This window comes from Nicotiana tabacum, chromosome 11 (assembly GCF_000715075.1).
Source record: "Nicotiana tabacum cultivar K326 chromosome 11, ASM71507v2, whole genome shotgun sequence".
NCBI classification, from domain to species: Eukaryota; Viridiplantae; Streptophyta; class Magnoliopsida; order Solanales; family Solanaceae; genus Nicotiana; species Nicotiana tabacum.
In genome coordinates this window covers 81,074,372-81,098,698 of record NC_134090.1, presented here as the reverse complement: position 1 = coordinate 81,098,698, position 24,327 = coordinate 81,074,372, and positions in this window count along the sequence as shown.

Sequence of the window (24,327 nt, the reverse complement as noted above, 5' to 3'; positions counted from 1 at the left end):
AAGTAAGGGAAGCAAAAATCTGCAAAGTATATTCTTATTCATAGAAATTTGCGTACAAGCAGCCCTCAAGGGGTTGTTACATACAATTACAAAAGCTTACAGGAGTCTACACCTAAAGTAGAGGAACGGAAGGATGTACATGTGATGAAACCCAGATGCCCCGTCCGCCCTCGAGAATCCATCTCCGATATCAGCATCCTTGGGTGTCGCACCCTCGAGCACGTATCCTCAAGGGTGACTCCTTCGACCTCCACCTCCCATAGGTTCCCAGCTCAATCCCCCGAAGGATCCCTGCCAGAGAAGATGAAGAAGAGGAAAAGGAGGGAACGCAGAGGGGGCAGAGAAAAAAGACATTGCCCGCCGAAGCTAAAGGTTGAAGATTCGGTGGGCCCCGGCCTCAACGGCTGGTAGCGCCACTTTATCCCTTGGGAAAGGAAAAACCCTAGGGATGAAGTGTCGCACCAGGCCTAGGTAGGAGAGTGAGCAGCGGTGCATAATCCGAAAAGCTGTCTACATAAAAAGGAAACCGACTCCCCGTCCTCCATCACCTCGGGCCGGCAGCAGCAACAAGGGCCAGCATACCAACGACCACAGAAATAGAGGGACAACACGTTTATGTTCGACGAAGGGATACCTGGCAAAAAGCCATGATATAGTCTAAGGGAACTCCTCGAAACGGCCTTAAGGTCATAAACCCGTAACATGATGATCAAGGATGAAAGAAGATAATAGGGAGGAATAGGCAAGCAAGCCAACGAAAGTATTGAGATAGGAAAAACAAAGCCAAGGCACCCCCGACACGGTCATCGAGGCTTTGGAAGGCTGACCGACGGGCACAGTTAATGCATCTATGAAAAACTGAACCGTCGGCGGTACCTGTACCTTGGGAAGAAAAAATTAGGGAGTGCGATGAATGAGGTCGAAAAGCATGAGCCAGGGGTCGCATCATCGATATGGCATCACCGAAAGAAGATCAAGAAGTCAAGTGTCAGAATCATTTCCCATCACTTCGTTATGGGAAACGCGGAGACTATCTGTACGCGGCGAAATCAAAAGACTTGATTTCTCGCTACTAAGACATTTCAGGAGCATGCCCCGGGACCCCGAGGGCAGGAGGTCACGACCGAATTCTCGACCTCAGGACTCATCAAAGCCCGACTCGGAGAAAATGAAGAACGAAGCCAAGAAAAAAGGGGAAGCCCTCTAGGCACATGGCTACATTTGACAGGCCCAGCCTATCCATAGCCTATGTTGAAGCATCATGTCAAGCCATCCCATCGCCGTACTTTGTAATTAATCCCCACATACTTGTAGCCGAGTCTCCCCTCCTATATAAAGGGGACTCGCCCCACCTTGTAAGGGGCTGATATTGCTCCATTTCTCCACAAGTGCAATAATATATCTCTCTCTTTTCTTTTAAGTGGTTCATTCTCACTGGTTCGAGATCACTTTGGCATTTATCATTCTCTTATCTGTTCTTCATTCTATAGCTTCATATTGGCTGAAAGAGCCCTATCTAATTATACCTTTAACTGTTATCCCATCCCCAGTTGTTCCTGATAGTTTGAGATCGATACCAACGCCGACCCCGAGGTCTCGTCGACCATCTCTGCACCCGGGCAACAGGCCCTTTTGGTTTGATTACTGCCCCGTCTTAGCTCGCATTTTATCATTATACTTTATGTTCTTAGCATTAACTGCTTTAACAACTAGCTCGGGAATAGATCATGTATTTTTAGAATCTCATTTACAAATTTAATTTTTGTTACCATTTTCACGGTAAACAGCGGGGCCCTGTCCCGACTTTTATAATGTGTATGTACTCTTAGAGGCTTGTAGACGGATATCATGTATATGAAAGATTGTATGGCCTTGTCGGCCTATGTTTAGTGTACGAGTGTTCATTTTGGTCTTATAGGACCATATGTCACATGCATAAGTTTGTATTACATGTTGGGTCGTCTTATGTCAAGTATTTTCTTATGTTTTATTCTGGTTATATCATGATGGCCCTTCCGTCCCAGTTACCCATGATGGTATGATAAGAAAGATATGTTACGTTGGTACTCGGTTGGGTAAGGCATCGGGTGCCCGTTGCGGCCCTCCGATTTGGGTCATGACAAATTTCCCTCTGTAGGATGACGTGATGGCACATAGTCTTTAAGACTAGGTAAGCCTAATATTCATGCAGAAATGATAGAAGCAATAAGTTGAAGTCTCAAAACTTCAACAACTATATAAAATAAAATCTGCAACTCAACATGTACAGCTCCCAAAACTCGGCAAAATACAAGTCACAAGTTCTATGTAATAATAATATTGAATAATCGTATACATCAATGTCTATAAATGGGTAATGAAATAAGGAAATCAAGGTAGAAGGGGACTCCGAGGCTTGCAGATGCTGGCAGATCTACCTTGAAGTCTCCACGCTCGAACTTAAATCACAGATGCCTGGACTGGTAGGAGGTACTTGGATTTGTACAAATAGATGTTCAGAAGCGTAGCATGGGTACACCACAATGGTATCTAGTAAGTACCAAGTCTAACCTCGGTAGAGTAGTGACAAGGTCAGGTCAAGGCCCTACTGAAATAAATAAAAGACTGAACAAATGTAAGGTACTAAAATAATGACAGTAATAAAACTGAAATAAAAAGTAACATATCAATGTTAGCTAAATAAAAGTAAAGCAAATAGTGCAACACGGAGAGAGAAAATTGATAATATGCCAAGGAAACAACACCAAGACAAATGCAAAAAATGGAGAATTGCAACAGGAGTCACTACCGAGGTACCGCCTATTGGTCACAAATAATAAGAATTAATCATAATCTTTTCTTATATCACAATGGGAGCTTTTACATTTAGTTTTGAAGATTATTTTTCCGAAATAGCATCTCGCATTTTAGCCCACCGTATCACATCACATAGTTTCTAGTAGTTCCCCTACTAGTCACGCTTATCAAGCCCACCTTATCTCACCGCATGCATTTCAACCCCAAACCTTATACCACCAAATGCGTATCAATATCATAACATATCACAAATCGCACCTCAAGTGCCCAATATCACAACTTTCTAGAGAAACCAAATGATAACAGTATTTTCACAGTAAAGAGCTCATGACTCAACCACAATATATGCAAGAGTCTTAACAATAACAACAAGAATGAATAACTCAATAGAATGGTATTTCACAATTTAACACTTTTCCTCAATGTGAATCATGGCCTTTATATCTCAATACCAATTTTAACAACAAAATGTTCCACGATTTAACAACTTCAAGTAAAGAGTTCAACAATCAAATAATAAATACGGAATAAAGGAAACCAGAACTTCAATTAAACATGTAGGGCAATTAGCATGTAAGAGAATAAGACAAGTAGACATGTGAAAATAGACTAGAAAAGATGACTATAACATATTAAGGTAACTCAATTATGGCATGAAAGGAATCTACATAGCTAAAATCGGTAAATTCCATATTTATCCTGTGTACACACTTGTCACCTTGCGTACACGGCTTTCATATATCACAATTATTACAACCAACATAAATCCTAAGGGATAATTTTCCCACACAAGGTTAGGTTAGTCACTTACCTCAAATCACGCTAACTCAATCCACTAGAAGGCCCTTCCATCGATTATCCAACTCCGAACGGCTCGAATCTAACCAAAACAACTTCATATGATAAATATAAACTATAGAAAACTAATTTAAACAATGAAATTACGATCTTTGCAAAGAATTAAAAAGTCAACTCAAAAAGTCAACTCGGGCCCACATCTCAAAATCTGACCAAAATTATAAAATCCGAACGCTCATTCAATAATGAGTCCAACCATACAAGAATTACTCAAATCCGGCCTCAAATCGCCTTTCAAATCCCCAAATTTTAGCCTAAGAAGTTTCCCAAATTTTCAACTCCAAAACACCAATTTAATACTGAAATCAACAATAGATTCGTGTAATTTAACCAAAACCAAGTTAGGAATTCTTACTCCAATAAACTCTTTGAAAATCTCCCAAAATTTTGCCTCACACCGAGCTCTCAAAGTCCAGAAATGGATTATGAATAAAACCCTCGAAATTACCTTTTTCTGCCCAGCGAATTCGCTTCTGCGAGCCTTCCATCGCATATGCGAGAAAACCATCATAGGTGTGGATTCCACTTAAGCTCAGGGGATTCTGCTTCTGCGGATAAAATCTCGTACCTGCGAGTACGCTCCTCTGAAAATTCTCCTCTTCTGCGATGGCCAACCAAACTTGTCCCTTTCTGCATCTGCGACAACTTCACCGCATCTGCGGACTCGCAGATGTGGAAACCTCCTTGCTACTGCGATCCCAGTTGGGCAAAGCCAGCTTTGCTTCTACGGTCCACTGCTTGCTTTTGCGAGTCAGCACCTGTGGCCAATCCCTCCGCAGGTGCGATGACACCAGATGGCTTGAACTTCAGCAGTAGCACAAGTCCAAAAATTGACCTGAATCATACCCGGGGCCTTCGGGACCCCGTTTGAATATAGCAACAAGTCCAAAAACACCTAACGGACCTACTCGAGGTCAAAAATCACATAAAAACATTGATTCTACGAATCACAACCCAATTCAAGCCTATGAAACTATGAACTTCTGAATTCTAAAACCAATGCTGATGCATACCAAAAGAACTCCGATTGACTTCAATTTTTGCACACAAGTCATAAATAACATTACGGGACTATTCCAACTACCGGAATCGGTTTTGACCCCGATATCAATAAAGTCAACTTCCGGTCAAACTTTCCAACCTTCCAAAACTTCAACTTTCCAACTTTTGCAATTTCATGCCAAAATGACCTACGGACCTCCAAATAAACATCAAGACACGCTCCTAAGTCAAAATTCACCATACGGAGCTATTGGAACCATCAAAACTCCATTCCGGACTTGTTTACTCAAAAGTCAAGCTATGATCAACTCTTACTTAAAGTTTCAACTTAGGGACTGTGTATCCCATTACACTCTAAAACTCACCCGAACCACAACCAAACCCCCCCCCTGCAATTCACATTATCAAAATATAGCATAGAGGAGGCAATAAATAGGGGATCAGGGCTAAAATATTCAAAACGACCTGTCGGGCCATTATAACCCGTGTACCCACTCGTCACCTTGCATACACAGATTTCACGTAGCACAGTTGAATCAAACAATACCTATCCTAAGGGATATTTCCCCCACACGAAGTTAGGCAAGACACTTACATCTAACTAGGCCAATTCAACACTTGAAAATAGCTTTTCCCTTAAAATTTACCTCCACACGGCTCAAATATAACCAAAATCGACTCAATATCATCAAACAATGCTAGGGAATTCAATTGCAATAAATAAATCTAAGATTTTTACACTTTTCCCAAAAAGTCAACAAAAGTTAACTCGGGGCTCGTCCGGTCAAAACCCAGATCTAATGGTAGATTTCGTCTACCCATGACCCCACGAGTTTCTATATGTGATTTGTTTCAAAATCCGAATCCAAATCAAACCTCAAAACTCAATTTTTTATTTTTCAAAAACTTGACAAAGTTTCAGAAATTTTCACTTTGATTCATATGATTTTGATATTAAAATCTGAGATATGTTGATGGAATATGATTTGAAATAGATTAAAATCACTTACCCAAGGTTTGTAGGTGAATATCCCATCTCCAAATCGTCTCTTACCGACTCTAGGGTTCAAAAATGAGAGAATGAGTTTAAAAATCCCGTCCCCAAGCCCTTTAACCAGCAGCACATGTCGCATTTGTGACACAAGGTTCACATTTGATAACCCTCGCAATTACGGACCAGGGCTAGCATTTGTGAACCCTGACAGACTCAGCATTCATCGCAATTGCAAACTGGAGGAACATCGCAAAAGCGAACAACAGTTTTGAAATGTGAACTTAGCTAGAATCCTGCTGGCTTCGCAAATGCGAAAGGGAGATCGCATTTGAGAAAACTACCCCCTTCTGTCACCTTCATATATGCAACTCTTGTGTTCGCAATTGCGACACCAGAACACCAGACACCAAATTTTGCCAACTTCAGTCCAAAACATTCCGGAACTTGTTCGAAACTCATTTGAGCTCTCGGGGCTCCAAACCAAACACCCACACAAATCTAAATGCATCATACGAACTCGCTTGCACGGTCAAAACATAAAAATAACATCTAAAACTACGAATTGAACTCTAAACGTCTGAATCCTATCAAATCAACTCCAAACGATACCAAACTTTGCAGAAAAGTTCTAAATGCCATAACAGACCTATTCCATGTCCTAAAATCAAATTCCGAGCTTGATAGCTAAAAGTCAACCTACGGTCAAACTTTTCAACTTCTAATGTCCAAATTTCGGCAAATCAACACAAATCAACCTACATACTTCCAAAGTCAATTCCGAGCATACGCCTAAGTCCAAAATCACGATACGAAGCTGTTGGAGATATAAAAATACAGTTCCCGGGTTGTTTCCACAAAATTCAAAGTTTGGTCAACATTTTCTAATTTAAACTTCTAAGTAAAAAATCAATGGTCCAAATCAACCCGAAAGCTTCCCAGAACGAAACTAACCAACCCCGCATTTCATAAAAATGTAAACACACAAGTGTGAAGTAATAAAAGGGTAATGGGACGCAATTACACAAAATGACCGATTGGGTCGTTACAAGTTTGGAGTCAAAATTCATTATCAATGATATACAATATTAAAAAAATAGTCAAAAAAGGATTTGTTTCAATGGGTATAATGGAATTCATTTAGAATATATAGATGAGGCAATATACAAGATTTAAGTAATATTGAAGGTGATTTGGCCTAGTTTGGTATCAAAATTTGTAGTTAAAATCGAGTTTAAAAACATCTTCTGCGGCATATGTATTAAACATGTATCACGCATGTATCCGACACACATGGGTATACATGGATATATATGTGATAGACATTTGATATAAATACGATACATATGTGATACATAAATGATACACAGTGTGATACACATATTTTTTTTTTATATTCATCTTCTACTTCAAATTTTCAATTCAAACCACCTCAAAACTCCACCAAATCATCCAAAAATGAGATTTAAACTCCTTAAGATGTACGCAATATATATTAATAACACCCACTCAAAAAAAAGGAAAAATTTGACCTTTTTTTTACTACAAATAGCTAATTGGCTAATATTGATTGTATTTTGTGAATTGGCCAATTTTTTTAATAATTAACTTATGGGCAGACATAGATGGTAATTTTCCGTATCAGAATAATGTAGTGAAAACTACCCAAACTATCAGTTTACAAATAATTTCCACTAAAACCAGCCCAAAGCAAAATCTCTGCCAGAAAAGGCCTAAATGTCATTTTAATCCAAATATTTTCAATTAATGCCACATTTTTTAAAAGCATCCATTATTTTGATATCATACACACTTGAACAATATATTTAACATAGTTTCAAGCACAATTATTAATTACTATTAAACGTTAGTTTGTTGGATTGGACCGAAGGATTAATCTGAAAAGGTCATAGACACTCATTAAAGCTTGCTTAAGCTTGAATTCAAAAATTTGAGTTTTCAAAATTGGAATTTATTTCGAATGGGTATTATTGGAATAGATTAAGTACATCTTAAGAAATGTGAATCTCAACGTTGAGATGATTTGATGGAGATTTTAGGTGGTTTGAATCAAAATTTGAGCTAAATTCGAAGAATACAAGATGAACATGGAAGAAGATAATATGTGTATCTCATGTATATCATTTGTGTATTAATATGTATCTCTTATATATCTCCTATATATCCATATATACCTGTATGTGAGATTTGTTTGATACATATATCGTAGAAAAAAAAAATTAACTCGATTTCAACTAAGAAATTTGACCCAAAACAAGTCCAGATCTTCCTCAAATTTTATATATTGATTCATCTATTTATTTTCACTTAACTTCAATCATACCCATTGAAAAAGATTCCTTTTTTGCTAAATTTTTGGAAATGAGATCTTTTCATATGATTCTCGGAGGAAAGAATCTTTATTTATCTAATATGTATCTCACAAGATGAATTTTGAAGAAGATGATATGTGCATCTCACTGTGTATCTCCTGTATATCATTTGTATATCACCTATGTATCAAATATGTATCTCTTCTATATCTCCTTCTCGATTTCAACTGCGAATTTTGACCCAAAACTAGTCCAAAGTACCACAAATCTTCTCAAATTTTATATATTGATTCATCTATTTGTTTTCACTGAAGTTCAACCATACACATTGAAGAATATTCCTTTTTTCTAAGTTTTTTAGAATATTGTATATTTTTTTGTGTTACGTCACCTTGCTTGCTACCTCATTCATGAAATTTACTTTTCGTCTTACATCTAATACTGTTGATCAAGCTTAAACATATGAAAGGACATCTTTCATGTGATCTCAGAGAAAAGAATCTTTATTTATCTAGATTTTCAATTTTTATATATGCTTGGCTAGTATTGGTAAGTTTGTGATTAATGGCTAGATGTTAGTAAGTTTGGGCTTATTTTGGATATTTCATAAGATTCCAAGTAATGCATACTTTCCAGTAGAGCATAGTCTTAAGGCACGCGCTTTGCACGTGTACCTCGTCTAAAGGAGTACAATTTAAAAAAAACAAGTCACATAAATAAACTATTTTTGAAAATTTTATTTGAGTTATATAATAAAAGTTAGACCAAAAAAAGTGTAAAATTATGAAAATGATTGTCAATCCTAAAGCTGCCTTAATAAAGAAAGAAGCTCTACCCTACAAAAGTCCTTAAAGTCCTAGAGTTTTGTTCTACTAAAAAATAAATTATTAATCATAATTATGATATTATCCAACATGATTTGCACTTATGAAGGGTAAAGGTTAGTCAACAACTCATGCAGCGATTTTTTTATTTATTTATAATAGCATTTGTAAAGATACATAGATTAGTGTGATGAGCCGATAGGTCATTTTGAGATTTAATCTCTATTCCCATGTTTTGAGACTCGATTAGATTTGTTTAGCATTTCTCGATTTATGTGCGCAGTCCATGTCTTATTCTGAAAATCATTATGTGAAAAATTGAAGAAAATATGAATTTTTGTCTTGAGTTAAACTACGATTAATATTTTATATATACGGACCCGGATTAGTATTTTGACAGTCCTGGTGGTTCTGTATCATAATTTACTTGAGCATATGCCCGAAATTAAATTAGGAAGTCCCTAACTTGTTTTAACTCATTTTGCCGAAAACTAGCAACTTTGAAAGTTGAAGAATTACAAGGTTTGACCGAAAGTTGACTCCTTAGCTAACGGGTTTGAATTTTGATGTTAAAATTTAGAATAGTTCTGTATTGCTATTTGAAACTTGTCTGCAAAAGTGGTTCAATTCAGAATTGATTTGACATGATTCAGACACTTAAATGTGATTCTAGGGTTCTTGAGCTTCACTTTGAAAGTTCATTCGTTTTGAGGATAGATTCGTATATTTAGATGTTATTTTGGTGATTTGATTGCCCGAGCAAGTTCGTACAATGCTGGTGCGTGTGTGCATATTTGGTTTGGAGCCGAGGGGCTCGGGTGAGTTTCGGATGTGTTTCAGATGAGTTCTGCTTAGGAGAAGTCTGCTGGTGAAATACTAGTTCTGATGTTCTATTGCAGATCTCACAATTGCGAGCCTCGCTTTTCCGAAGAATTAATTGCATCTACAAAAATGGGCTGGGATGGGTGAATCTCGCATTTGCGAACAGTGGACCTTCGCATTTGCGAAGGAACGGGTCGCAATTGTGATCACTGACCACCAGTGTGTCGCATTTGCGAAGTTATGGGTCGCATTTGCGATAGTTCTGGTTTCGCATTTGCGACCTCAATGTCGCATCTGCGACTTTTGCTCTTTTGTGATAGGGTTCACATTTGCGACCCTTGTCTCGCATTTGTGATGTTTGCAATTGCGAACAAAACATCGCAATTGCGACATTTACAGCTGGGTAAAAGAGGGGGGAAAAGGAACTTAGCTCATTTCTCATAATTTCTCAACTCTAACACCCTAGAGGCGATTTTTCAAAAGATTTTTCTTCCTAAATTCATTGGTAAGTAACTTTTATCCAATTATTTTCATTTACCCATTATATTTCATGAGATTTCAACATCAAATTTAGGATTTCCATGGAAGAAATTAGGGATTTGGGTAGAATTGAGAATTTTTGTAAAATTTAGATTTAACCTCGAATTAGGGTCGTATTTTGAAAAAAATTCACATAACCGGGCTCAAGAGTGAACGGGTAATCAGGTTTTGGTCTGAATCTTGATTTTCACCGGGGGGCCTGGGTTGTCTTTTGTTGATTTTTTCAAAAATGATCTAAATTGAACCTCTTTCATTTGTGGGTAGTTGCTAAAGCTTATTTTGAATTATTTGGTTAATAATTTGCTAGATTAGTTGGTTTGGAGGCTTGCTCAAAAGGCGCGGCCATGGTTGATTGATTGCTTGAGTTGCAGAGAGAGGTAAGTATTGGGTCTAACCTTGATATGAGGGAATTAGGAATCCTTGAACTACATATTATGTGAATTACGTGTGAAATGGCAAATATGCGAGGTGACGAGTGTATATGCATCGTCGTGTTACTTGCTTCCATGTTTTCGTTGCTTCATAGTATATCTTGTTACGTTCCTTAATTGCTACGTGCTTATTTGACTTCCATGCCATAATTGTTACTTGTCATTTAGCTATTCTTGTATAAAATTGTTCGTCCCTTCCACAATTTTCATGCTTATTTTCTACTTGTCTCTAATTACTTTTTCGACATATCTAAATTGTCCTATGTCTTGCTTGTCTTATAGTTTCATAACATTTGTTGCCTTCAATTATGTAGTTTTATTTGTATGAGCTTTTAAATGGGTAGATATCGTGGAGTGGTAAGGTTGAGACATTTGAATTGTTCGAGATTCGTTGATTATCATGTTGTCCTCCATTTCTTCGTACATTTACTCTCTTGATCAAGAATTTCTTGTAACTTTTGGTTGATTATTTGCTATTGTTGATTGAAATTTTTTGGGGAGCGGGTTGCACTCCACAACGGAAATTGAAAGGTAATGAATTGAAATGACGGAATAAGGACGGATTATGATATTGACAGATGATGATATGGTGGGATTGGGTTGTACACCGCAACGGATTGTTTAAAGTTGATATTGTGGGATCCAGCTGCACAATGCAACGGATTTTTTTAAAACTATATTTGTTTTTGATTGTTGGATTGGCCTTGGTATTCGAGATGAGTTTATGTGACTCGTTATTCTGGGCTCTCTGGTTGTTGGATTTTGAGTTCGTTGTTATGAAGTAACCGTTTTATTTCTGTTCCTGCCTTTTATGTTATTATTATTATTGCATACATTGTAAGTGACCCACCTTAGTCTTGTCACTACTTCGTCGAGGTTAGGCTCAGTACTTACAGAGTACATGGGGTCGGTTGTACTCATACTAAAATCTACACTTCTTGTGCAAATACCAAAGTTGGTCCCAAAGGCATTCAGTAGACTTGCTCGGATCTAGCTATCAGTGGAGACTTGATGTATAGTTGCACGGTATCCGCAACCCTAAAGTCCCCTTCTACTTCATTCTAGTGGTTTATTTTGATTCAGACGGTTATGTTTATTTTAGACCATTCTCTGTACTATATTCTAGACACACATGTATTCGTGACACCAGTTCCGAGATTTGTATATGGATTTCTTCACTCATTAGTTTATATCCGTATTACTATTCAGTTTTATTATTATCATTTGATTTAGAAATTCTTAAAAATGATTAATAGATATAACTTATGTTGGCTTGCCTAGTAAATAAAATGTGAGGCGCCATTACGATCCCGAGGGTGGGAATTTCGATCGTGACAATTAGACACGAATATGGAAAAAGTTTAAAATGACCTTGATCCTTAAATCACATTCTATAAATAAAATCTTAAATGTTTATAATTTTTAATATGAATTTACTTTTTAAAGAATAACTTAGTTCTTAAAGCTGTAATTAAAAGTGGATACGCCCGGCCAACTTTAACTATGTGGCAATTAATATCATATAAATTATTTCATAAATTTTTATGTTGTTAGGTACCTTAAATATTTAAATTTGTTGTTAGGTTTATTTCTATAACATTAGTAGTTATTCTTATAAATGTTGAATATAATTATTTTAAAATCACGTAAATAAATATTGGTATAAAATATGTTTGGGTTATTAAATAAATAATTAAATTGTTAACTGATGTTAATTATAAAAATATATACTTAATATGTAGTTATAAATCTCGTAAAAAATACGCCATAGTTGTCAAATAATGTTGTGACATTAAATATCAGGAGAAAAGACAATATAAAGAGAAAATCTCTCTAAAATTATTCCCTCCCCCCTAAGATGGCCCCATCCCCACCCATCGCACAGGACCAAACACCACCACCAGCACTAAAACCCCTGACCCATCGAACACTAGTTCAACACTAAAGGAAGTTGAACCAACTCAAAAGGAAAAAAATGAACACCTCTAAGGAGATACTATTGGAAAATAACTTGACAAAATCAAGTGTTTACCACACTCAGTACCACCAAACAGAGCCAATGGCCAACTCAACCACCATTGATGACGCCACTAGGCTCATCATTCTCAACCAAGAACAAAAAATCAAGCTCTACCACCCTTGGCGCTGCTTTATCATCGTTAAGATTTTTGGAAAAAATATCACGACCCAAAATCCGCTATAGGTCATGATGGCGCCCAACGTCGCTGTTAGGCAAGACAATGGTGAACTACCAACTCATTTATTCATTTCATTAATTTTGAAATCATTAATTTTATTCAATAAAGAAATTTGTGCATTTAGAATCATGAATACATATATAATTAGTAAAATTATAAAGATGAAAGGTGACAATGTTGTGCAATCCCGTAACATATCAACTAAAATATTTCAAAACCCGGTATCACAAGTGCATGAGCATCTACTAAAGAGTGCAATAATAATACAACGTCTGTCTGGAATATAAAATTAAAAGGATAAAGTAAATAAATAAGATGGAGACTCTGAGGGCTGCGGTGCGTAGTATAGAACCATAAAGACCCCTTAGTTGTTGCGCGTACACGCCAGGATGACCACTAAATATACATGTCAGATCCTGCACGTGTAGTGCAGAATTGTAGCATGAGTACATAAAACAACACATAGCTAGTAAGTATATAGTCTAACCCCGGAGAAGTAGTAACGAGGGGTTGACATCGACACTTACTTGTGATCTAATAAATAAAGTGCATGAATCGTAGGCAGACATGATATATAACAAGATCAATAGGGCACAGAACAGTATATAACAAAATCTGTTAGCAAAATATAATCAGTTTAAAATCCCCAGTTGCCACATGCTATCTCAACAATATAAGAAACATCAATGAAATATCTGATCTCGGGTCATAGAGAAATATCATGAAATTTCCAAGTTCAATAAAGAGGTAGTCTCCTAGGTAATCGGACTCCTAAAGATTTTAGTACTCTTAGAGGGCCACTGATTTTTGCATCTTCAGATAGCTTATCAAGAATTGTAACTATTTCCTTTGGAGTCTTCTTCATCAACGGACCCTCCAAATATATTGCTCAATGTTCTATGTGAGGCCGGTGTCAATCCATCCTAAAAGTTCTGGAGTTGCATCCAAAGTTTGATTCCACTGTGTTGACACTTTCGTACTATCTCTTTAAAGCTCTCCCATGCTTCAAACACAGTTTCAGTCTTTTTCTAGGAAGTTATGGATTTCTCTTCTAAACTTGCCCATTTTAGCTAATGAGAAATATTTATCAAGAAATTTTCTGGTCATCTCATCCCATGTTCTAATAGATCCATTGGGCAAGCTTCGAAGCCACTACTTTGCATCATCTTTGAGTGTGAAAGGGAATACCCTTAAGTATACTGCATTGTGGACACCCCATTATATTGAAAGGTGTTCACAATTTCCTCGAAGTCCATTAGATGTGTGTTTGGATCTTCGTTCATCTTTCCTCTGAAAACACATCAGTTTTGAAGGGTTTGAAGCAATCGTTGCTTCGACTCGAAGTTGTTCGCTGCAATTGGAGGTGGTCTAACACTTGAAAAGCCTTGATTGTAGATCGGTCTATCATAATCTCCAAGTGATCTCGCAAGCATGGGATCTATATTTCCGATCTGCTTTATAGCCAAGGTTTGATTTTGAGCCATTCTCCAACCCCTCTCTTCTTCATAGATAATCTGTGCATCTCTAATAGATGTTTCGTTAGCATCCTTTGTAGCTTTTTCTCATTGTTGGGCTGCTCTCTTGCAGCAAAATTTACATTATCATCATCGTCTCCAACCATAGTTTCTTTGATTGAGGATTTCCCAATCTTCTCTGAAGTATAGGTGAGATATCTTTCCTTCCTCAGTTGTCGCGGTTGTTTTTCTATTTCTGGTTCGTATGGTAGCACTTCTTTCCCGAGTCATGCACCAATCTTAACCTGTAACATGCGCACAGTCAATGACCAACCATAAAAAAGGGGAAAATAAAATAAAAGAAAAAGAAAAAATTCTTGAATTAGCACTACAAACTATTTCAAACATTATTGATTGCGAATCCCCAACAATGGTGCAAAAATTTAACGAGCGCAAAGCACCACTTAAAATTATGCTTGCTAATAAAATATAGTATAGTATAATATCTTATCCACTTGGATTTAAGTTAAACAATATTTTCATAGTTTCTAGTAATTTCTATCCAAGATGATCAACATTTGAGAATTATGATTTCTAACTAAAATTAACTAAGAATCTAAAGTATTGACTAGTGACAATTGAAACAAGGAATAAGCAAAGAAAGTTATTATTAGGAGAAGATAGAGTTTTAATAGGATAGGTGTAAGATAATTGTCTGGGATCTAACTCTAGATAATTCACTTCTAATGTTCAAGTGAGTCTCTCAAATTCACTCAATTGTTAGTTCAAACGTTTAGTAGAAACCCCTCTCTGGATTAAGTCTCAATCTCACAAGATGAACCAATTTAAGCTTGGTGAAGATATGCAAGAATGCATAGTGGATTGGTCTTTTGGAGAACGTCTATTGGTTATCCTCTTAACTAGTTAATCAATGATTTAATTATCCTCTTTCGATTACTATGAAGAATTAAGGAATTCAACCAACAATATAATGCAAAGATATCACAAGTTATGCCTCTCTCGATTACATGAACAAGTGAATATAGATGCAACAATTAAATCATCCAAAAATTAGTGCCTTTTCATGTCAGACCACAAAAACGCAGCCTCTAAACTTTATCAATTTTCTGACATAAAATTACCTCCTACTGCATCATAGTATGCGTCACCCTGTGCGTCGCACTAGTGCATTTCTTCAGTTGTTGCTTCTTCTTTGATTTTTGATGTCCAGAAGTGATCCTTCTTCTTTGGGCTTATACTCAGACTTCAAAGCTCCAAATAGCTCGAATTAGTTCCACAACATCTGCATAATTTGGAATTACTCCTACAAGGCATAAAATACATAGTAAGTGCAAAACACTAGCAATTAAGCTCAAACACAATTAAAATGCAGTGAATTAGAGTGCAATAAGCGACTAAAATATGTAATTATAGCCTACCATCAACACCCAACACTTAAACCATTGCTCGTCCTCGAGCAATCAAACTAAACTTCATATAGACATGACATTTTTAAACAACTCTTCTAACTCATCACACTAAGAATAATTTTAACAGATTAACCACAATAATGTAATATCCCCGCCTCAAGAATTCACTCAAAAGCACCATGCATTTTTTACAACATGCTCACTTACTCTAACATAGAGGTCAACGACATTATCTTTCCTTCATGAATCAAGTGCCCTCATACAATAATAGAGAGTAGTTTTGTCACGACCCAAAAACCATCCCGGTCATGATGGCACCTATCACAGTACTAGGCCAGCCGAATCAACACTAACAACATGAAAGTCTTTTATAAATTCATTTTTCTAATTAGATATAGTCTTAAATCTTGCATTTTTAATATAACAAAATACGCAAACACATCCACACTGTCCGATCCTGGTGTCACTAGTCATAAGCCACTAAATACAACCCAATATTGTCTATTTAATACAAGATAAGACTGAAATTTAAAATACTAAGGATAGGAAGGAGAAAGGAAGGACTGCGAACGCCGTGCAACTACCTTGCAATCTCCGGATAATGCTCTAAAGGCAACGATCAGCTCTCACTCGGAGGCTCTGGCACCTGGATCTGCACATAAGGTGCAGGGAGTAACGTAAGTACGCCAACTCAGTAAGTAACCAAAGTGATAAAGACCGAGTGTAGTGACGAGCATTCAAAATCATATACATACTCTAACATAGAATCTCAATAGAAATATCAAAGTCAAAATCTGTAGCTCAATTACCGAATATCCCGTAAAAACTCCAGTTTTAATGAAAGTTCTTTAAAAATATTTGTTCAACATTTTTTGATAGAGGCTCCATATAAAAGAAGAGTGAAAATGGTAATTTCATAATCAAGCCCCTCGGGAAAAGTATCACTCATAAGTATAGCCTCTCGGGCAAGCCTCTTAGTCACTCGTGACTCAGCTCTCGTCAATCAGTACTCATGCTCAGCACTCCCGCTTAATAGATATCTCATAATAATAACTGATGTGGCTTGCAGCCCGATCCGTAAATATAGATAGTTGACTACGCTCATTGGGGGTGTACAGACTTCGGAGGGGCTCCTACAGCCCAAGTGCTCTATCGCTGCGGCATGCAGCCCGACCAAACATATCGCTGCGGCGTGCATCCCGATCATATAATCCTCGCCATCATTTCCTTGACCTCTCTCAGTCATCAACCTCATAGCCACTCGGGCATTTTAGTGAAAAATCAAGGAACTCAGCCCAAACAGTTTTCATATATTTGAAAGTAGAGTAACTAAACTGAATCAAACAATTAACAGGTAAAAATGATGACTAAGGATATGCTTTCAAATTGAAACAGTGTGAGGATATTAGTAGAAATACCCCTGCGGGTCCAAACAATTCGGCACAAGGCCCCAAACATGGCATTCAGCCCAAGTTAACAGATTCATTTCTAAAATGCATAGATATTATATAGAATTTATCAAAATATGCAACTCTACAGTTGCCACGGGACGGACCAAGTCAAAACCCCTATGGGTGCACGCCCATATGCCCGTCACCTAGCATGTGTGTCACCTCATTTATCAAAACAATACAAAATTTCAGGGTTTCATACACTCAGGTCTAGATTTACAATCGTTACTTACCTCGAACCGGACAAAAATCTACTCTGCAATGCCCTTATTTCTCGACTAGGCCTCAAATCGTCTCCAATCTATCCAAAATCAGAATCATAACATCAATACAAGCCAAAGGGACAAAGCCCACGCGAAAATTATCAAATTGAACTCAAAATTCCAAAATTGGTCAAACTTGACCCGCAGGCCCATATCTCGGAATTTGTAAAAATCACAACACTATGATCCTTATCCTCCCACGAGTCTATACATACAAAAATCATCAAAATCGGACCTCAAATGGCCCCTCAAATCCCCAATTTAGCAAACCTCAGCAATGATAAATTAAAGTAAGAGTTATGGCATTAAATTCATATGGATGGCTAAACGGACCTATACAATAAGATAAATATTCATGAATTCAACAAAGTATCGAGCGAAGAACTTCAGTATCCTCATAAATGCCCAAAGGGACATCTTATAAAGCTCTACATATGAAGCCTAGAGATTGGGCACACTTACAAGGTCAAAATTGTACAGGCTGCATGATGAAAGGTAGCAACAGTTACGAGATTGGAAGGATTCCGACTACAAGTTGTGGTGTAAGAAGGAGGCCTAAGGGGGGAATGCCCTAGACTTCGGAGTTATTCACAGAATAGTCGCCTAGATGGCAAGGAAAGTTCTAAAGTATTCGCAAAATATAAGTTAAGAAAATGATAAGAGCTTTAGTCGACATTCGAGGACGAATGTTCCAAAGGGTGGAATGATGTTACACCCCGAAATATTACATCAATAATACGTCCATCAGTATTAAGTTACAACAGTGTTCTGCCCAGCAGTATTACATTACGGTGATATTACGCTTCGCAGTAATAAGTTACGACAGTGTTGCACCCTGCAGTATTGTACGTTGAATTTGTCGTAAGGTAACTGACATCAGTCCAAGTAAAAGATTATTTAGAGATTATAAGGATTATGTTACACAATGACCCCACTCATGAAACATACGAGCAGTCGTCCAATCCAAAACAAACTTCTACCATCCACAACCAAATGAATAGACCATCCCTCAAACATAAACTCTCCAATCAGCGACAGTACCAAAATCTTCATACCTGATTTTTGTCTCTAAAAATCAAATGACTAACATGTCACACTTATATGATCTTACCGTGAGATATAATCCCATAACCTTCTACACCAGGTAGCAAAATCTGAACATCAATGGCCATAGACCATGCTATTTCTATAGTATTAGTCAAACACCCACTTTCAATACCTACCACTTCTACTACAAAACAGACCACCCTCAGGTTGCCCAAAAAATAATACTAGCATACGTATCAACACTGAACTGCAACCTTGATCCTCACTTATCATGGCGCTACGCGAGAGTACAAGAATTTCATCATAACCCTTGAACCACTGATAGAATAAAAACTTCATCCGCTAGAAACCCTTTCACTCAACTCATTTCAGAAGAACAATTGCAACATGCAACCGAATTTCCATAACCGCAGAAAATGCAACCCCCAAGTCGAAGTCTAGACCGCTATAACTCTTCCGGGATCCATTTACACATAACAAGGCCATCATACTCAAATACCTCCAAATCAATCAAATTACGGTAGCTGTCAAGCCCATACGTTCAGCCACGAATCACCTATATAGCCTTAACACACCGAAAGGATTGATTATTTCCACAACCATGCTAGTTCCAACCATTACTAACTTACTCAACTTCTTCAAATTTAGTCTTGACTTGCTTTTGAAACAATGGTTCTATTCAAACACATAACAAACCTCAAACAACGCTCATCTCGAGCGACCCAAATCATAAGACCACATTGTCTATACCCATAATCTATCTTATACCCTCCTCGTGCACTCAATAGTATCTCCAACTGGTACACCCGTTCTAAAAAAAAAATTTAAGAATCCGAAGTCGTTTCCTTCTATCTCTCTAACATCGCACCGCAGACCTCGGTGCTAACATAGAAACACTCCAATTTCCTTTCATAATCTGTTGCAAAAACTCAATCCTTAACCACACAATGAACCCAAAATCCTTAGGCATCACCTTTTAATTCTTAAACCCGCTAGAACTATTATTTAGAGTCACCCACTCTGACCTAGTCCCGAATATAACAAAATTCTAGTGCTCCGCTTATGAACACTCCTAAAGAAGCAACCGCATGAATTGTTTTCCTTGTACATCACATCCACATGAAGCATAAATTCTCAGTCATCCCAAAATATGCACATAAGTAAATAAGGCGAAATGTAGCACATATGCATCAAATTTCGTGCCCGAAATACCCTTGATGTTTTCTTTTCTTAGTCATAACTAATACACCAATGTACTGGTAACTAAAAACTGCATAGTCACACAACCACATGACCCAATCTTAGATGGTGGCCTCCCCCTGTGTCGCATTCACGATGAAAAAATTCCCAACAGCCAATAATCCTTCTTCGTGAACATGTGAGACCCTTCGCGTTCGTGAAGAATAAAACCAGACACCATCAAAACGAGGAAAATTGATCTGAAACAACTCCGAATCCCCCCTTCTCGAGGCCTTCGGTGTCCCTTGAAATCACACCAACAAGTGCCAATACCTTATCCAATGTTATCCAATGGCTCGAAATGCCACAAATTACATAGAAACACAAATCGACGATCAAAATCCTTCTTTCATCTTTCTACCATTCAAATATGGACGAACGCGTTTGATCATATCTAAACATTTCGAAATGACGTTAAACTTTACATACAAGTCACATATCATAATATGAACCTATTCCAAGGCTCAAAACCCCAAACAGACATCGATAACACTAAAATCCACTTTAAATAACACTTATGAAATTCTTAAACTTTCAAAATGCCAACTTTTCATAATAAGCACAGAAATGCTCACTGACCACTCGATACTCAACCCCAACATATGACCAAGTTTGAAATCATCGTACGAACCTATTGGAACCTTCAAATCTTGATTCCGGGGTCGTTTACTTAAAAGTTAAACCTTGGGCAACTCTTCTAGCAAAAGCTTCCGAATTGAGAATTTTCCTTCCAAATCAAATTTGAAATTCCTGAAATTCAATTCCAACCAAATGTACAAGTCATAAAATGTGAAGTGAAGCTACTCAAGGCCTCAAACTACCGAACAACGCACTAGAACTCAAAACGACCGGTCGGATCGTTACAAAAAGGTATCTCACTATCTTTTGAAATTGAAATTGCAACACTTATGGAACCCCAATGAGCACCTTACCCTCATAGACTTGGCTATAATTTCTTTGTGGTAAAGTTTGAAAAAGAAGAGAACATGAAGATTGCACTGCACGGAGACCCATGGTTCATCATGAGATATTTCCTCTCCGTTAGGAATTGGGAACCAAATTTTATGCCGGTAGAATCGAAAATCCATGCCATTGCTATATGGATTCGTCTTTCCCAATTGCCTACAAAGTTTAACGATAGAGATCCTGGAAAAGGTTAGGAAAAGGGTTGGTAGACTGCTGAAAATTGATACGTGTACCTCTGCCACTTTAAGAGGCAGATACGCACGGATCTGCATCCAAGTACCCATAGAGGTACCCCTACAAACGATGGTGTTTGGGAATATAATAAACCAATTAAGTATGAAGGGGAGGGTATCTTGTGCAAAGGGTGTGGGTGACTGGGTCATCTGTTCATAAAATGCCCAAATCAATAGCCAATAGGGACATAAGAGTTGAAGAGACTTCGACGGCAATCCACAGTACTCAGAAGGGTGATGATTAGTGGAATTCCCGCGGAGATCAAGATGTCAAGGGAAAATTAAAGGAAACAAAAAGCATAAGCAACCAGAGGTATTAGAGAGCTGGCCGGAAAGCGAGAAACGGCCACCGAATTCAGGTAAGTTTTCCATCATTGGTAGCATCAAAGAGGGTGACACAATGTCTATGGATCAGGGTGGTGCTAGCGCTATGGAGCAACTAGGCCAAACTAGACAGGCCCAACATATACCATACGGGCCTCGTCTAAACAGACCCTAACTGGACAAGTAACTGATAACTAGGGATTCTAGTCTATTTTATACACCTTTTTTCTTGAGTTTTGGACTAAAAATATATACAAGTAATCCCAAAAGCTTACATGTTGTGCTTGTTTGCAGGGTTTGGTCAAAAAATGACAAGTAGTCAAAATCAGCTCAAAAAAGAGTGAAACATGCACAAGTACCAAGAACAAGTCAAGGCATTGTTGTAGCATAAAATCCACTACAGCTGCAACAGACTCATCGCGGCCCCAATCCATTTTATGCGGTCCACAGAGAGAGGATTAAGAGAGATGGGAGTTTGGAAATTGGAAGTCACTGCGGTCCGCGGTACATTTTGTGCGATCCGCAGTGAAGCCACCGCAGCCACGGTGCATTTTATGTGGTCCGCGGTGGCCAGATTCAGAGACTAAAAAATGAAGCTAAAAAGTCTCACTGCAGTCGCGGTGCATTTTACGCAGTCCGCGGTACCTCCATCAGGGGTATTTTTGTCCAAACAAATTAGCCTTGTATAAATACTTCTTTTTCATATTAGTTTCTTAGGAGAGCATGTGAACGGCGGTTTTAGTCCATTTTGAGTAATTTGTAGCTAGTTTAACGCTGAATCTTCAATTCTTAGTTTGTAATCATATTATATGGGTTATTTTCATCTAAATATCTGATTTCTTCCATTATTATGAGTATCTAGACCCATTAGCTAGGGTTGTGGCTCAACCCTAGTGTGGGTATTTGATGAGTCTTTTGTTTTAAGGCTTAGATGTTTATGGATGGTTGACATTTGGACTTATTTGTGTTTTCCATGTTGAATTGATGGTTGCAAATACTAATTTGTGCCTTTTTGACTTGGGTTCTTCTTGAGAAAGAGAGCTTGAGTCTAGGAAAATCACTCCAACAAGGAATTGGGGTGTATTCAAGAGACTGATAGCCCAATTAGTTTGTAATCATATTATATGGGTTGTTCTTCATCTAAATATCTGATTTTTTCCATTATTATGAGTAATTAGACCCATTAGTTAGGATTGTGGTTCAACCCTATTATGGGTATTTTATGGGTCTTTTGTTTTAAGGCTTAGATGTTTATGAGTGGTTGATATTTGGACCGATTTGTGTTTTCCATGTTAAATTGGTGGTTGCAAACACTAATTTGTGCCTTTTGACTTGGGTTCTTCTTGAGAAAAAAAGCTTGAGTCTAGGAAAATCAATCCAACAAGTAATTGGGATGTACTCAAGAGATTGATAGCCCCAATTAAAGGGTTAAACCTAGAGATAGTAATACCCCACTTGAGCCTATATTGCTTGCACAATTTTGACACCCAATTGTTCTTGAAAAATAGGGAAAAGTCACTCAAGCTACCGAGAGGTATAGAATGAGTAGTTTCACGCATTAGCTATATCACAATCCCCAACGTAACAACTTTTTCTTAGGCTTTAGAACCCGTCAAGTATTCACCTAGGAGAAAGTCACTTCCCTAGTGCCTCTTTAACCATTTAGAAAACCTTACAAGCATTCATACTTAGTTTAATTTCGCATCTCCTTAGAATAAAATTAGAAGTAACAAACAAACAAATATGATTGGAAGTTTAATTAAGAGTACAATGCACTGCTAGTTTAGATAGGAATCCAAATCCCAAAAATTCTAGCTCCCTGTGGATTCGATCCCGACCTTCTCGGGTAAAAGCTGCATCGACTACTCTTGCCACTTTGTAGTGGTGTAGGGTTGGACTCGATCACTTTTTGGCACCATTGTCGGGGAGCTAACGGTTTTGGCTATCTATCTAAATAGTTTTGTATATTGTTTTTCTTTCCTTCTGTGTTACTAATTTGTATGTGTCGCCAACTCAGGTATAAAATAGCGGCAAACAACAACAACGCACCTCTTGGAGACCACCCACCAGGGGAGGAGATAGATGACAATACTGATGATGAGGTTCCTATAGTATCTTAAGCTCAAAGGAGAGGCCACCAGGCCAATGATAATGTTCCAGACACTTCCCCCCCCCCCCACCTCCAAGAGTGGCTCTTCGGGTGCTTCCAAACCAAGGATATTCTAGTGGAATTGTCCCCCCCCCCGGATCTAGACGGGCAATATCCAAATTACAAATGTGATGCTGACTTTGTTGGAGCAACAAGGGTATTTCACAGGTGCTCCCCATCAGAATGCTTACAAACATCTTAAGGGTTTCGTGGATACATATTTGGGGAGCAAGCAAACAAATGTGTCAGAGGATGCAATTCGGTTGAGATTATTCTCGTTTTCACTTAGAGGGAAGACTTTGGATTGTCTTGAAAGGCTTCCTAACTATTCCACCACTACTTTGGATGAGTTGGCGGATAAATTCATTGCAAAGTGTTTTCTCGCTAGGCCACATGGCGACCTTGAGGGATAAATCTTAGCTTTCAAGCAGGAGCTCAACGAACCACTACATGAGATATGGGAGAGATACTGGACCATGGTAAAGGAATGTCTAAATAATGATATGACTAAGGCAATGATACAACACACATTCTACCGTGGCATTAACACAACGAATCAATGCATAGTGAACCAACTCGCCGGAGGCAATTTCATGAACACACCATATGATGTGGCTAATGCAATATTGGATGAAATGGCTGACACGTCTTCCACTTGGCAAAGTAGAGCCAATGTGTCACAGAGTGACCCCGCGTTCATTCACTTGCACAAAGAGCTCCATGATTATGGGCAGGCAATAGCAGAACTAACAACCACAACGAACCAGCTAGCGAAGGCACAATTATAGCAGGTTCAAACTCCATGACAAGTAAATTCTATGAAGGGTGTCAACATGTTAGTGAACAAAAGAAGACAAAGAGGTCAACAGAACCAAGAGAGTTCGGATCATTATGACCAAGATAGTGGTGGGTTCCAAGATGATGGGTATGATGTGCAGAATGAAGAAGTGCAATACATGAACAACTATTAGGGCCA